This window comes from Nasonia vitripennis, chromosome 2, assembly GCF_009193385.2.
Source record: "Nasonia vitripennis strain AsymCx chromosome 2, Nvit_psr_1.1, whole genome shotgun sequence".
Classification (NCBI taxonomy): Eukaryota; Metazoa; Arthropoda; class Insecta; order Hymenoptera; family Pteromalidae; genus Nasonia; species Nasonia vitripennis.
Window position 1 is genome coordinate 13,777,919 of NC_045758.1, and position 15,640 is coordinate 13,793,558.

Sequence of the window (15,640 nt, forward strand, 5' to 3'; positions counted from 1 at the left end):
CGGAGATGAGGGAAGGAGGAGGTGGTGGACGTCGCGGCGACGCGATTAATGAAGATCCCCGCACTATCAGGCGGCCCCGATCGTGACGCCGCACGACGTGCATATTTCTCTCTTTCCCTCTGCTTATTCTATAATTAAACCCGCGCGTCGGGATTCCTCGGTTTTTTGCCCCCGACGTCGCCGCCGCTGCCACTTCCTCCGGATAATCTCATTGCGAAAAATCTGCCGCTGTTGCTGTGGTGCGGTATTACTTATGTATAGCGTACAGTGGAAAAGTTATTATATATGGAACGCACGAGCGCCTCGGCGGTTATGCTCGATGCTTAAGCGCGTGATTACCCGCATGACGGAGAGAGAGCATACGCACGGAGTGGGACGAGTATCTGGTCGGTACAGTTACGGATTTTTCGCGGCGGGATAGGAAGCTGCGGGATCGCGGAAAAAGAGAGCAGCGAGGATGCGTGCGCGCCTAAGAAGTGTACTCTTCGTTTTTGCACATCTCGGGCTCTAATCGCGAGCTTGGACTTTTTCCGCGCGCATTAGTACCGTTTTTCAAACTGGTTATGCATCGCCGACGACGTGTGTCGGTGTTGGAAATTATAAAAGCCGATGGATCGCGGCGAGGAATGATGCGTTTAGAATTACCATGCGGTTGCACAGTTACGAGATTGCGTCGGGAGAGTCGTTTGTACGCGTCTTGAAATTGATGGCAGGCGCTCTCCTAATCAACGATGAAACATTTTGATAAACAGCTCGGTGATAAATTGAATTAATAAATACTCGAGTTTTGCCGAACACGACAACATCCTATACCCGGCCAATAATTACGGATGTAAACGACGTCTCTTCAGGCCTAATTCCCCGGCACTTACGCAGCAGCCGCCGCCGCCGCGGTGCAATCAACATACCAGCTCGCTGCTCTGCTGCATTCAAATGCTAATCTCCCCGGCGCAATCTACTTTTCACTCTTGTGTGTGTGTGTGTGTGTGTGTGTGTGTGCATGTACATCGCTACCTGTCGTTGACACATCCAGACCGTTTTCACAGATAAGCACCGCTCTTATTCTCTCGCAGTTCCAATATCTCTCCTCAATTATCGGCGATTACTCGACAGATACGATCGAGGATTCCTTATATTCATCCTTCCTCTCAGTGCACGCGAAACAAACGCGTCCTTGTCACGCAGCGGCCACGCGTAATAAGCCCTCTCTCGACTCGGATATATATATATATATATATATATATATATATATATATATATATAGTCTATTGAATTTACGGTTACCCGTCGAAAGAAGCTCGCTTCCTCTCTCGCAAAAATGCTATACGCTCGCTCTCCCTCTCTCGAGTGAGAGCAAGAAGCTGCATGAAATAGACTGACAGGCGTATTTATCGGCTACAACGCGCTCGCACTCAGGTATTTGGGCACGGGTAAAAAAGCTCCTCGGGATATCTCGTCGTCGTCATCATCATCCCTCTCTCGAGTCTCGTTATTCACTTTCAGTTCGGAAGGACTTCGCGCTGGATTTTCACGCGTCGTTGCCGTGACGAACGTCGAAATTTCGAGTGCGCGAGTCTGATGAGGTGTTTTGCTGCAGCGCACTCGTTATATTCCCGCGCGCGTAATTGGACGCGACGGCGTGTCTCCGCAGAATCGGTTTATTATACATCAGATATCCTTAAACGCTCGATCGAATCGTCGTAATCGTTCTTCTGTGCGCCAGTAGGTCGTTCGGAGAAAATATATCGTTAGCTCTCTCGGGTGTGGACGACGACGCAATTAAAATCGCATCAGCTTGTGGGAGAAAAAACGCCGTCAAAAGCTCGAGATAATTCTGTGAGAACCGCCGCTCTGCGTTTCCTGCAACCTACTCTCTAAAAAAGCGCAGTCTTCCGAAACGAGGCGCAAGAAACAACCAGGTGCGGCGGCGGCGAAACTATTCTTCGGCTTGTAACGGTATTCATATCCTTGCCGGGCAAAGCAGCAGCAGCAGCGACACCAAGCTCTCGTGCAGCTCGAAAACTGCTGGCGCGTGCGCCCGAAAGAAGAGGAGAAGAAGCGGTGATTAATTGTTTTGTGAACACCTAGCGGTGAATCGGACGCGATCACCGTTACCTACATATACACCTGTATATATAGCTGGTATATTAGAGTATCACGGATTTTTACTCCCCCGCGCGTAGCTAACGACGATGATCAGGCTTAGGTTATTAAGTCGAGGTCGCGCGCAGAGTATGCGTGCGAGGGAAAAAGTTTAAGGGCGAAGAACGATGCGGCCATGTCCTCTTCTTCTATACGCGCGTACCCCTTTCACATCGATCATCATCCTCGACGTGTGCGCAGCTTCTTTTTTCGAGCGTATAGCAACTGCTTTTTTTGCCGCCGCAGTCACGGACGAAAAGCGCGCGAGACACACCTCGTGAAGAGGGAGATGATAGATGGATCTTGAGTGGGCAGACGTTCTTCTTCGCCATTACCTTTCCCCAGAGATAAGACGTACGCTCGCTCGTTTGTTATGAAATGTTTACGGGCTATTGTTTTATTCGCGGCCGCGAGTCCGCGGTACAGTTATCGCGAGTGATGAAGTGCGTTATACACACACACACGCACGTGCTATGCAAATCTCGCGTATGGAGAGAGAAAGGGAGAGGGAGATCCGCGAACAATTTCATCTCTCCCTGTACTGCGCCGCTCGGCCACGCAGTAATCGCTCGTCACGCATTGACGTGCCCTTGACAAACAGCGTACGTGCCTCGGACTCTCGCACCACTTAATTAAAAGTAACGAGAGCGCGAATAATCCGAACAAGCGAGCATCGCGAGGAATCCAAAAGCAAACGAGCGAAAGCAAGTATGCCGTACATGCACACACGTATCTATAGGAGCTGAGCTCGTTACAGGGCGACTGCCTGCACGTATTAAGGCAAAAGGAGCGCTCGCGCATACACGTCTATACATATCTATATACACGTGCGCGCGCTGCAGCGGTCAGCTCGCGCTGGCGTTACATGTAAACCGGGAGCCCGCCGCCGCAAATAGGTCACGAAAACGTGCAGCGCGCGCAGAATGTCAATTAAAGCGGCTCTCGGGGGTCCCGCCGCCGCGTGGAAATAAGACGGCAGCGGTGGCTGATTTGCGTATGGAAAAACAACGGCCGCGACGTGTGCTATAGCAGTAGCTCATATTTATGCCTCCGCTTTATTATTCACGATCGCAGTTGCAGTTGAGAGTCGAAGGGATTGTTCTTTCGTGCTGTACGTCGGCGGTGCGCATGTACCTTCGGCATTGCCGAGGTTGAGAGAGAGAGAGAGAGAGAGAGAAGCTTCTATGATGGGTGGTCCTGACTACTGATGGCTGCAGTAGGGATTTCTTCTCCCTCTAATGGTATGTGCGCGCAATATTCGACAAAAAAAATACGTCTGTAAAGCAGAGAGAGAGGCTACACGAGATTAAACGTTCTGGAAATTCGTTCGCCGTGTGTACAAGTGCGATCGTGTTTCAATTTTAGTGCGCGCGGCGTACGCGAGTATCCAGTTACGCTACTTCGCGTTTTTCTTTACCAAGTGGGCCTGTTATGACTCTATTACGGAACAGTTATCGGATAGTGCCGTTCGATTCGCTGCATTATGCATAGAACAATAAAACGCCGCTTAATTTTCTAGCGGCGGTATGCGTTATCTCGGTTGCGCGGAGTGAAAAAAAATCGCATTCACACGCAGCGGGCTCGGCTCTCCCATTAAAAATGCATTAGATGACTCTGAGAAATTCCGGCAATTAAATCATAACCGTCGTACTCGACCCCCCCGAAAGAATCATCGTCGTCCTTTATCGCTTTATCTCTGGCTCTCTGCGATGCACAAAAGATCAACTCGCTTGCGCGCGCATTATGCCATTGTTCCTTTCGGCGCCTCCTTATCTCTCCTCTCTCTCTCTCTCTCTCTCTCTCTCTCTCTCTCTGCGCGAGACGTGGGACGATTATTACACCGGTGCGCGCGCGCGGCCGACTGTTTAATCAGGCCCTATTATGCCACACGACAGCCGTTTAATTGAGACGCTCGAATATTCGTGACACAGCGGATCGCGCACACAAAGCTCGCAGTATGTGCACTCGACCTTCCGCGGCGAGGCCCTACTCGTGTCTCTCGTTCCACGGACACTCCGCCGTGTGATCTGGTTCATAGAGCCGCACGATGATACGCCACACGCGTGACGGAAACGCCAGCTCGATTATAAGTGGGCCGCACTGGTCGGGGCCAGTGTCCGCTTCGATTATATTGTTTCCGTTCGATGATTTTTTAACGGTACATAATACAGACGCACAATACGTGCGTATGTGCGTGGTCGAAAAATCTAGTCTAGCTCTCTCGCGTGGGCGGGGAGGAGAGGAAGAGTATTGAATATTCATGAGGGCAAAGGCGCCGGCGAAGCATTCCGAGAGAGAGAGGATAGTCGCCGCGATGTAACGATGTGTTTTACACATGCGCGCGCGATGACGAGTGTGCTAATACCGGCAAGGTGAAGGTGACGTCGCCGACTACCGCCGCTGTGGAGGTGAGCCAAATGACAAAGGCAAAAGTGTTCTTTTTTCGCGCAGCTCGTCTATAGAGCTCTCTCCCTCTCGCTACTTTCCGCATATCGCTCTTCTTTACGAATGCAAATCGTCGCGCCGCGCACGGATAGTCCCCGCGGAACCGTTGCTGGAAATAACGTCGCTCTTTTGTTGTGAGTAGCGACGCGAGGTATTTAGTACACACATACTGTGGATTCTATTCGCGCATCTTCACATTACAACGTATCAAACTCATCAAGCCCGCTGCTCCCGTTGCTCTTTCTCTCTCTTTCTCTCCTACGTCTTAATTGCCCTCCTCGCGCGCGCAGCACCGTTCCTCCATCCGAGCGTAATAACCTTCCTGCGAGAGCGGGATAGAGCATAGCGGCAGCAGATGCTGCTGCAGCTACCTCGCACAATCGTCAAATGGGCTTCATAATTCATACTTGACATAACTGCAAACACACGACGACGCGAAGAATTTAGCTCGAACAACGGCGCCGGCAGTTATTATATTCGCGCTCGACCGAGTCATCTCTCGCTCTTGGCTAACCACCGATGTTACGTTTCGGTCGGAGCCGCCGTGAGTAAGCGGCTTCTTTCCTCGGAACGACGCTGAGAGAGAAAAAAAGAGAAAGAAATAATAAAATCGGAGCGCGCCCGCTGTATCGAGTCTATACTATCATGCGTATACACACGTCCCGAACGGTATTCCACTGTTTACCGCTAGGACTATTAATTTGGAAGGATCGGGGCAAAAATTCGGGCGCGGACGGACCCACATTCGGGGCGCTCCGTGCGTATAGTAGCGAAAAAGTAACGGTCGGCGAAATCCTCCAATAATAGAAATTCCTGCGCGCGAAGGATCTTGCCTACTAGCTCGCGTCACGCTTTAATTAAGATGGTTGGCGCGTGTATACGCACGCGAAAATCCCCGGAAGGTTTCCGTCCACGACTTTAATAACGATTATTCGCTCTATAGGATAGGGGGAGAGAGGAGAGGAGTCCCGGCTATAAGTGTAACGGTGTTAAAATGCAGCGTTCCGTTGCACGCGGCGGCGGTGGCGGGGTCCACTAAGTCCTGTGGCTTCTTCTCTATCCACAGAGCTCTCGCGAGAGAGAGAGAAAGGGACTCTGTTTTCATTCCGGCGCGTCCCCGACTCTTCTTCCGCATGCGACGCGACTCTCGCGGCTTCTTGCGCTTCCATCCGAATTCCAGCCTACATTCTTCGCGAGTACATGTATACTTCTGTGTATAGCCTCTCGTGTACACACGCGTGGCTCGGAAAAATCGGGTGTATGCACGTGGAGAATCGATTGTATCGGATTTGCACGCTTTTCATTTGCATGAGAATTCCGCGCGAGCCTTTTCTTTATCCTCTCTTTTTTTTACGTTCGTTTCCTCGCTCTGCACACTCGCCGTTTCGAAAAAGCGTGTGGGTAACGGTTCGTCGCAGTGCTTTCTCGTGTAGGTGGAATCGGGCGCTGTATGGAGTATTTTGTCCCGCCGCGGCGGTTTTTTGTCGGATCGGGAACACGTAAAGCTGTGTATGTGCATGTGTGTTTCTCACGAAGCGGGGAAATGAGATATAGCATGGGAGCAGAGGTAGCTATGTACTATGTAGAAGCTGATTCCGGGGAATTATAATTTTTCATGCAAATTACACCGGCGCTGCTGTCTAGTTTTCTGTTCTCAACGCTCGCAAGGCTACGATGCGCTTTTATTTATACCTCCTGCGACTCTATACGTCCGTTATTTATTTACGCTAGGAAGTTGCGCAAATTGCGCAATTATGCCTTGTATGTATGTATAGCTGTCAAGTGCATATATTTTGACGTTTGCTCACGGCTCAATACGCTGTATTGATATAGTTTTCGAGGAAATAGACTTTTTTTAGATCGAACTCGTCACAATGGGGCGTGTTATTCAAAAGCCTTTTTAGATACACACCGGCCGTATAAACGTGACTGGCGCTATGGCAATCCCCTCCGAGCGCACTTAACTCGTTAACTCGGCTTTTCCATATCCTCCCTCGTCAACTCGGTGTATATTAATTCTACCGGCAGCGGCACCAAATAAAAGGCGCATCGCCGCCGGCAGAAAAATTTCAATTCGATTTAATCTCGTCGATCATCCCCCAACTTTACGATCCGCGTATTACAACCCGCGCAAAATACCTCGAACGTTATTATCCGACTCCGCTCTAAATTCAGTCCGATAGACCCATAATGCATCCCGCGCCTCTCTCGTATACGTTATATGTGTATAAGAGCATAATCATCGCGCGTAATTAGAGGCCGATACAGCCTTGTCCGCGCAAAAAGCCCCGCGTATAATAGACACGTGCAAACTCACGTGGTCAGAGACAATGTAGCGGGTAATTGGCGTAAATTATTCCTGGCGACCTCCTTCTTCGATGCACGTATATAACGTACGTATAAACACAATGTACGTTATAGATCGTATAGGGCCCTGAATCGATCGTGTTTCACCGGACCTCAAAACCGTTAATCGATCAATTTGCAAGGTATACCTATAGGTTCTCTCCCTCTTTCTAGGTGCATAGCACAATCGGCGGCGGCGGCGGCGGCTGCACCGTTATCGATCTATTGATCCCGATCTACATTACACGCCGCACGCGCCGACGCCGCCTTCTTGCGCGCGTGTATAGCCAGCCGAGAGAGAGATAGCCGAGCGAGCGACGAAAAAAAGGAAATTAACAGAGCATCGGCGTTATCTCGCCGGAAGCGGACTCGATCTTCTATTTGTAGCGAGCGCGTTACACAGCGCGGCGCTAACCATTAAACTCGAGCGGAGCAGAAAAAACAGGAGACATTCCTCGGCTGAGCTCGCGGAGGTGCCGGAGCGAGCAGTTTTACTCCCTTTTTTTAGCTCTCAGCTCTCTCGCTCTCGAGTTCGCGTGTTGTTATACGCGTCCCGGTGCGTAATGGTCATCGTACGCTCTTCCTGCACGACATTGGCGATCTTCGCTACCGCTGCGGCGGAATAATTGAATTTCTGTTTAGTGTGTGCACCTGCCAGCGGCGACTCTCTTTCTCCCCCGGATCGCCCGTAACGAAAGCGTCGCTGTTACTTATATACTATTGTATACGCAGAAGAAAGAGGCCCATAAAGAGGGAGACGGCTAGTGTGAAGCAGCGGCGCAACCTCTATGCATATACGTGTGTGTGTAGCTCGAGCAGAAGAAGAGGCGGCTAGTATATAAGAGAGAGAGAGAGAGAGAGAGTCTTGGTCAGGCGCTCGGGGTCAATGTCCAGGCGGCGCCTAAGATCCTCCGCTGCTGCTCTATGCTCCGTCTCTCTCTCTCTCTATAGGTGCGCTCACCGAGCTCTCTCGCGCGCGCGCTGAAAGAGAAGCAAAGCAGCGCGAGGAGGATAGTGGGGCAGGTCGTGCCAACTCGATGAAAAAATGCTTAATTTAATGGGCCGATCGAGATCATCTCTCCGCTTCTCCCTCTTCGTTTGTCCGCCCGGCTGTATAGCTTCTCGGCGCAGTCCTCCTCCTCTTCTTCTGCTTCTCTCCGCTGCGAGAGCTGCTCGGCGTTTCTTGTGTATGTGGAAGAGGTTCTCTGCTTCTACGGAGCGCAGGAAATTTTCTCGGCTGGGTTAACTAATTTGCTCGCGAGCGAGTATACGTATGCGACAGGGGGGACGTCGTCGACGTCGTTCCCTTTTTTTCTTTTTTAACGCAGCGAAGAAGAAGCAGAGGAAAATTATCCGGAGATGCTTACCGTGAAATCGGCGTCGGATCGGAGCCCGGCGTGCGTGATACACGCCGCTACTGATTTTCCCGATTTCACGGTAAGATTTCGGTGCGCTCAGTCAATTAAGGCTTCTTCTTCTCCTCTACTGTGCGCACAGGTGTACGCGCGAGAGATAATCGAGCTTTGTCGCCGCAGAGGCTTCTGTAATATAATTAACGCGCGCGGAACTTCCAGCGATCGATTATAATTAGAAAGCCTACCGGATTTCGCGGGTAAATTGCCATTCCGTCCACACCCGTCGCTCATCATTCCGCACACGTTGTACAGCTCTCTGTACACCGCGCCTTTTTCGCTCCCCTGAAATTCCTTCCTCTCGCCATATTCGACAAAACATTCGCATCGGCAGCGGTGTGTATAACCCTTTCGTCCGGCATGTGTACCTGCCACGCGACGTTTACCACTGCTCGCTGCAGGGCTTATCGGGCTTGCGATCGGATTGCATTTTTACCAAATGCTTAATTAGCCCGATGAAGTCGTCCGATTGCTCTTTTTGCTCGGCAGCCGTCGGTAATTGATCTCTGCTCGAAATCGAGACATACCACGGTAATGACTCAATGAAGCCGGCGCAGCGACAATGCGCTCGCTTTTCAATTAGAAACACGATTTTTTTTCTTCACCGACGCTCTTTTTTCATCGAGTGACTCTCTACCCCGCATGAATGCGGTGTAGCACTTTTCTTCGAGGGGCTCTACCTATTAGCCTGCGTGACACGCGTGCGCGTGTATAATAATCGAGCGGCGAAGCGTCGAATCATGCGGGCGGTGCGAACGTCGAAAAAAGAAGAGGATGTGAGAGAGAGAGAGAGAGAGAGAGAGAAGCGATAAGTCCCGTGTTACACCGTGGCATTAATTACCGAAAATAAAGCGTGACGACGGCGACTCGAGGCACGCGGTGTGTGTAGCGATTTTTTTACGCCGTACAGAAGCGCGACTTTTTGCCGATCGGCATTGTGTGCGACTGGCGGGGAAAGGTCGAGAAACTCTCAGCCATATCGGGCAATTAACTCTCGGGCGTCCGGGGGCTGAATCGATTCGCTCGAGGTGTTTTAATTGCTCATTTCTTAATCGCGATCGACTGCCTCGGAGCACGCGTCGTCACTTTTTTCCCTTTCATACCCGCAGAGCGCGCATAATGCCCATCTGATATTGTATAGACACTCCGGCGGCGCTCATGAATATTTACAAGCCTCGAGTATAATGCATTTTTCCAGTCGACAGTCGCCCCTTTTAATTTTCTCCAATCTCCGGCCAAGCTAAAAGCTTGCATGAGTGAAGAGCATAGGAGCTCGACGAGCGCCGCTTGAAAAAAAGCTGTTTTAAAGCTTCCTTTCCGCGCTCGCGCGAGGCGGCGAGAGTTAAAGACGGAAACTCGTAAAACTGTCCCTCCAGCTCGACTGCATTCCGAAATATCCCCTCTATGCGCCGCTGCTCATTTTCATACTGCCGACAACACAATTATCGGCGCCGCGGATAGACCGACAGTTATCCGCTCCTCCAAGTGTACGTAAACACACTAATTTTGGTACAGATAGCTATACCTGGAAGACGCGGCGGGGAAATTACAGCAACTAATATAGTTACGCCACATACTCCCGCAGCGGATCTATGCGCCGTGATTCCACTTTCATTAAGAAAAAAAGAGCAAGATGAGAGCGCAGGAAGAAAAGAATGGAGCTAAAGAAGAATGGCTCGTCGAGCACTACACACACATCTTCTTCCGAGAAGCGACTTGCGCGCGCGCACCACTTCTCTCAAGGTCGCGCGCACGCGCAAAAGGGCATATAAAGCCGCTCTTGCGCGCTACTGTCGTTGAAATTCCGTGGACGATATATAGCGCAGTGGTCGTCGTAGCCGCCTGTTCAAGCGTTGAACTCACTCGATATTTCGTCAGAGGCTGCACCGTTCGCTAGCTTGGATTCCTGGCACGCTTCGGGGGGCATCGGCTCTTTTATCTATGCACCCGCGGAATATCAATGCGCGACACACGGCGTACGAAAATAACTCTCGCGATTTACCTTCTCTTGGAACTGCCTTCGCGCTCACACTCATCAATCCGCGAGGAGTCGTAAGTCGCCTCTTTCTCTTCCTTTTTCTATTTCTTACACTGCTTCTCTCTCTCTCTCTCTCTCTCTCTCTCTCTCTCTCTCTCTCTCTCTCTCTCTCTCTCTGGCGCAGCTCTGTGTGTACCAATGCTTCTTCTTTCTCCTCCTCTTTTCGCGAAACTAAGCGCTGTAAATCATGCCGGATAACGATCGTGTGGGAAAACTTTTGAAAATCCACACAGCGCGCGCGCTCTGAGAGAAATTTCTAGCTCTTTGAAATTCTCTTAGCCAGGCAGATAAGAGCCGCGAACGATCTTCAGCGGCAGAAAGAGCTACCGCGAGAGTTAGAGGTTTATGTATCGGCAAAGTGATGCGAAATCGATTCGGCTCGAGCTGGGGAGAGAGAGAGAGAGAGAGAGAGCCGATTGAATTTTAGATTGAAATTCAACAACTGAATTGATCGGGAGGAATCGCGGCTGTATCGGTCAAGGTCTAGTTTGCCGCGCAGCATCGGCGATTTAGTTTATTGAATGAGAAAATGCGCCTTTTCAGATCGGCCGAGAGAGATCCGAGCGCTAATTTATTACACGGCGCATCGGGAACGATCCATTCGTTCGAATTCGAGACGTCTTTATCGGTGTGTGTGCAGGAAAAATAAAATTACTCCGATCTATCTACCGAGAATATAGCGCATTCTCGCGAACCTAAAAATAGCCTCCTCCTCCTCCGCATCGGTGTTCTCCGCTTCTGCGGAGATCGTCGTAATTGTTAAATTGCCGCCGCCGCGATTAAGTTCTAAACGCGCTTCCCTAGCCTGTACATCTGTGTGCGGACATATAGCTATATATACACGCGCACAGGTTGCGCGGTAAGAGAGAGAGAGAGAGAGAGAGAGAGAGAGAGAGAGAGAGAGAGAGAGAGAAGTGGCCGGTTGCCTAACCGTCGCGCGGCTCTGACTTTGACCGCCGACGAGAGAGTTCCTAGGCCGCGAGGAGAGTGTTTGTGTATATGCGGAGAGCGTTCACCGTGGGAATGGAACTTTTTCACGGGAAGTTCGCTTCGCCGTCTATCTCTCTTTATTAGTCTGCGTCTGCGTCTGCTGAGTGGTTTGAAGAGCCCCTGCTTTTCGACCCCTTACTAATTGCTCATTTCTGGCCACTTTGCCGCGTGTCCGCATCGTGAGGTAACCGAAAAAAGGAGAGAAAATTACGGGTCGACTCTCGAGAGTATTATGCGTGCGGTTGTATAATCCTAGAGCGTGTCTGCGACTGGGTTTTTGAACCTTGAGAGCTTTGATGATTCCACGTTTCCTATATGTGGATTATTTGGGTCTAATTTATTCGGCTTTGCAGTTGAAACATTTCGAAACAATCTAGAGACGCAGCGACCGCCGCCAGTCCAATTATCAATGCCAGCTACGATATCGCGTCACTCGATACTCGAGCACAGATAAAACTCAAACTTTCATATACACGCACGGTGCAACCGATACCCCGGACGACGTCGTTAAACTACTCGCAAACGGACCAAGTTCAAGGCCCTCGACATCCTCTGGTTCTCTCTCAAACTCATTACAAAACAAACCACGACGAGAAGGCAATCTCATCAGCGCAGAGCGGCACGCTCGGGCGACTTCCGCGAGGCAAAAAGCTCGTGTCGAAGAGAGAGAAAAAAACGAGTCGCGTCGATACGTACGGCGCGAACACGCGATTTACACCCGAGATAGAAAAGCTCTCCGACTGTACGCGTACATATTTAAACGCAGGATATGTCGACGATAGCTTCCGATGTGCATATGCGTGTGTGTGTGTGAAGAAGAAGCACGTACCTTGATGGCTCACTTCCTCGACGACGTTTCGAGCAAACTTTTCTTCCAACGGCAAACAGCGGCGGCGGCGGCGGCAAGAGGAGCAGCAGCAGAGTTTTATCACACGGCAAACACTCGCGCGGGCTCAAGCGCAAGAAGAGACCGGCCGGCGAACGGCCTACAACAAACTTCCGGTTCCGTCGCACACAACAGTCTCCTCTGATATACGGCACGCGCACACACTCGCGGGGGCACTTGCTGCGCTGTATGTTCAGATATAGCTAAGTAGCAGTGTTCGAGACGAAGAAGAAGTAGTAGAAGAGGAAGAGTCTGTGAGCTGCGCTGCGCGGCGCGTCCTGATGGCTGCAGCGTCGGCACGGCTCTGTCTTCGGGGCCGCGACTCGACCTGACTTTATAAACCGGGCTCTCGAGCTCGCGAGCGCACGGGCCCCTCGGTTGGCCGCGTCCCGCCAAAGCTCACTTCCCATTGGACGCTCGGCTAGCGGTATCATCCACCGCGGCTAGCTCTCTTTCTCCCTCCTCGCCTCCTCTCTTCCTTCGCTCTCCCGCTCTTTCTCGCTCACGGCCTTTCCTTCCTCCAGCTTATATTCTCTCCTCGATCTAGCCGAGCTATATTATATATACCCATACGTGCAAGAGGCTAAGTGCGCTCTCCTTCCCCCCGCATAGTGTAGCTACTCTTCTTCTTCGTCGTCTTCTTCTTCTTCTTCTTCTTCTTCTTCTTCTTCTTCTTCTTCTTCTTCTTCTTCTTCTTCTTTCTTCTCTCGCGCTCGCGTCGAGAGTTTCCGTCAGCGGCGAATTCGTTCGTTGCTACTTGGCGACACTAGTAACTCGGCGAGTCGAGCGCGCGCGAGCGGCAGCTAACAGTGACATTTTACCGTTTTCCCTCTCGCTTTATGCTGCTGCCAGGCTCGTGCTCCGACTGCTTTTTCGCGAGGTACACGTCCATAACACACACACTCGACTTTCGTTTTGAATTTTTCGCTTTTATCCACGCGAGGGCAAGGATATCTTAATTACTTAATCGACTTTTAATGACCCCTCATTCTTCTCCCTTTTTTCGATTCTTCTCACGTCTATAATTTCGAGGGAGCGCTAGCTGTATTTTTTTCCTCCTGTTTAATGAAAGTATTTGCATAATCGCCCTAATTAGAGCAGCAGGCGCTAGTAGCTCTCGGTAAACAAAAAGCATTATTTTTAACGACGGGATTTAATCGGTCATCCGAATGCGTAATGCGGAGATAGGAATATATAGTTTGTTATTTCTGGACCTACATATTAGGTGCGAAATTAGCACACGGCGCGATAGGATCGCCGATGCACACGTCGCTGGAATTAATAAATAGCCGCTGCTGCAACTCGCTCGCTCGAAAGTATCTTCCGTGACGATCGTCGTGCGAGCTTCGATGCATCATGAGTCGCGATGGAAAAAAATGAGCACCTCGGTACATTATACGCCTCATTTGTCAGAGCCGGTGCGTAGGCCTCCGCGTGAGTATCTAAACAACGGCGATCGGCGCGAGCTAATAAAATTTGGGTCAATGCAATTTTTTCGCCATTACGCGCGCTTGCGCTGCGGGGTAGGTACCGTTATGCTCACGATTTATCGCTTTCGCACCTCATTAGGAAAAAAATGCGCGCGTGAAGGATAGGCATGTACGCATCTTTATTCATGAAAAAAATTCGTCAACTCTTAACCCCGTTTACCTATATATAGGTGCTCGCACACGCGCGCGCGCGAGTATTACAATATTATATGGAGAACGCGGTCATTATTACGCTCGGCAAAGCCTGACTGGGCCCCGTTAATAAAAATCTATCCAACAAATGTTTGATTAGATTACCCAAACCGTTCGCTCTCCATCCACGGCGCGATACGTACTCTTTGCTCGATGTGTATGTACAGCGTCTATAGGTGGGATATGGGTCTTTTGAACCTCCCGCGGAATGTTTGCGCCGCTATTACGCTCAGCACAGCGGGGTGATTGAGAGCTATCGAGGCGTGTAAATTGAAATTGAGGAAGTAGCACCTAGCATGTTATAATACAGCGAGCGAGCGCCGAGCGAGGGAAATTGCGGGAGAGAGCGGCGGCCGGCCGAAATATCGCCCAGAGGCCTGACTCGACCCGCGCCACTTCCACTGATGCAGAGGAGGAGGACTGCTGCTATATGTAGTGTATACCGTCGCAAGCGTGCTCGCGCGCTACTGATCGAATCCCGAGATACACGCGGCGTAGCGCCGCTTACCGCTATACACAGCCACCGCTCGCGTAATGTAATTTGAAATTCATTTGCTTCGTTTTTTTTTAGAAAGGGCGTGTTGCGGAAAATGCCCCATCGCAGGGGTGCCGTTATAGACGAGTCGGTGCGAAATCAATTTCACATCCCATCGTGAAGCATTGCTGTGGCAGTGCTATGAGGTCGGAAAAATCGATTGGTTTTTTCCGCGCAGTCAGTGCGATACACGTCGGCGATGAGATCGCACGCCTACGCGATTCAGACCGAGTTGTTTGAGGATAATTGCGCGCATAATGTCGAGATAAAGCCAGCGAAGCGCGCAACAATAAAGACATTTGCATCGCACTGCTGCATCATGCCTACACACGTAACATAATCGATCGTCGTCGCCCTTTTCATTTCCCGGCTCTGTAATCGCGCAGCACGACGTGTCTACGACGATGATGATAATAATAATAGCGCAGAATGAGACGGCGAATCGTGATGGTCGTGCGACGAGAGGATTGCATCGGAGAGGGAGAGAGACAAGACGCGCGAAAACGCGCGCCCCGTCGCCTAAGCATAATGAGCCGAGTTCTCAGATAGCTGCGGCGGCGGCGGCGGCGGCGACTGCTGGAGCTGAACGAGTCGCTGCACTTGACACAGATCAAGGACACGTTACGTAGACTCGCCGAGCCAATGCCCCTGAATAGAGAGTACATACAATGCGAGAATTCGCTGAGAGGAACATTTTTGGACGCCCTTTATTGACGAGGGTCGTTTTGATTGACGTGTGTTGAAGGTCGATTCGGTCGCGAGGCAAATTTGAGAGAAAAAGATGATTGAATTTCGCGAAGGGGAAAAAATCGATCAGCAATTTTAGAAAGTCATCGCCTGTATAAAGCAACACGCAGATATTCCAAAAAACGCAGAAAATAGAATTTCGCCGCCGAGAAAAAGAGAGCGTTCGATAGATCCTTAATAACCAACGCTCATTTGAGAGAGATAGATAGAGAGAGAGAGAGAGAGAGAGAGAGAGAGAGAGAGAGAGAGAGAGCCTAGAAGATGCGCGAGAGCGAGAGGGACCCTCGGCTTCTTGTCTATCCTCTCTTTCTCTCTCACTGCGTTCTCCGCGTTCGCGTAATAATGGGCTTTCGCGGTCGTTAGTCTCACGCGAACTTCGTTATCCATGGTTCACGTCGAAATCGACAAAGGAAAACG

At 50.7% G+C, this 15,640-nt stretch overlaps 1 protein-coding gene across 2 annotated transcripts in view; it reads right to left on the reverse strand.

Annotated features, from left to right (window-relative positions):
* Nucleotides 1-12,598, reverse strand: part of LOC100121472 — a 33,761-nt gene extending 21,163 nt beyond the window's left edge. The window contains exon 1 of one of the 2 annotated variants that reach the window (XM_008214241.3): nucleotides 12,203-12,598. The gene's annotated coding sequence lies outside the window, so the exon portion shown is untranslated. The remainder of the gene's footprint in view (nucleotides 1-12,202) is intronic. The other variant, XM_008214240.3, reaches the window with a different exon arrangement.
* Nucleotides 12,599-15,640: the final 3,042 nt, after the last annotated feature.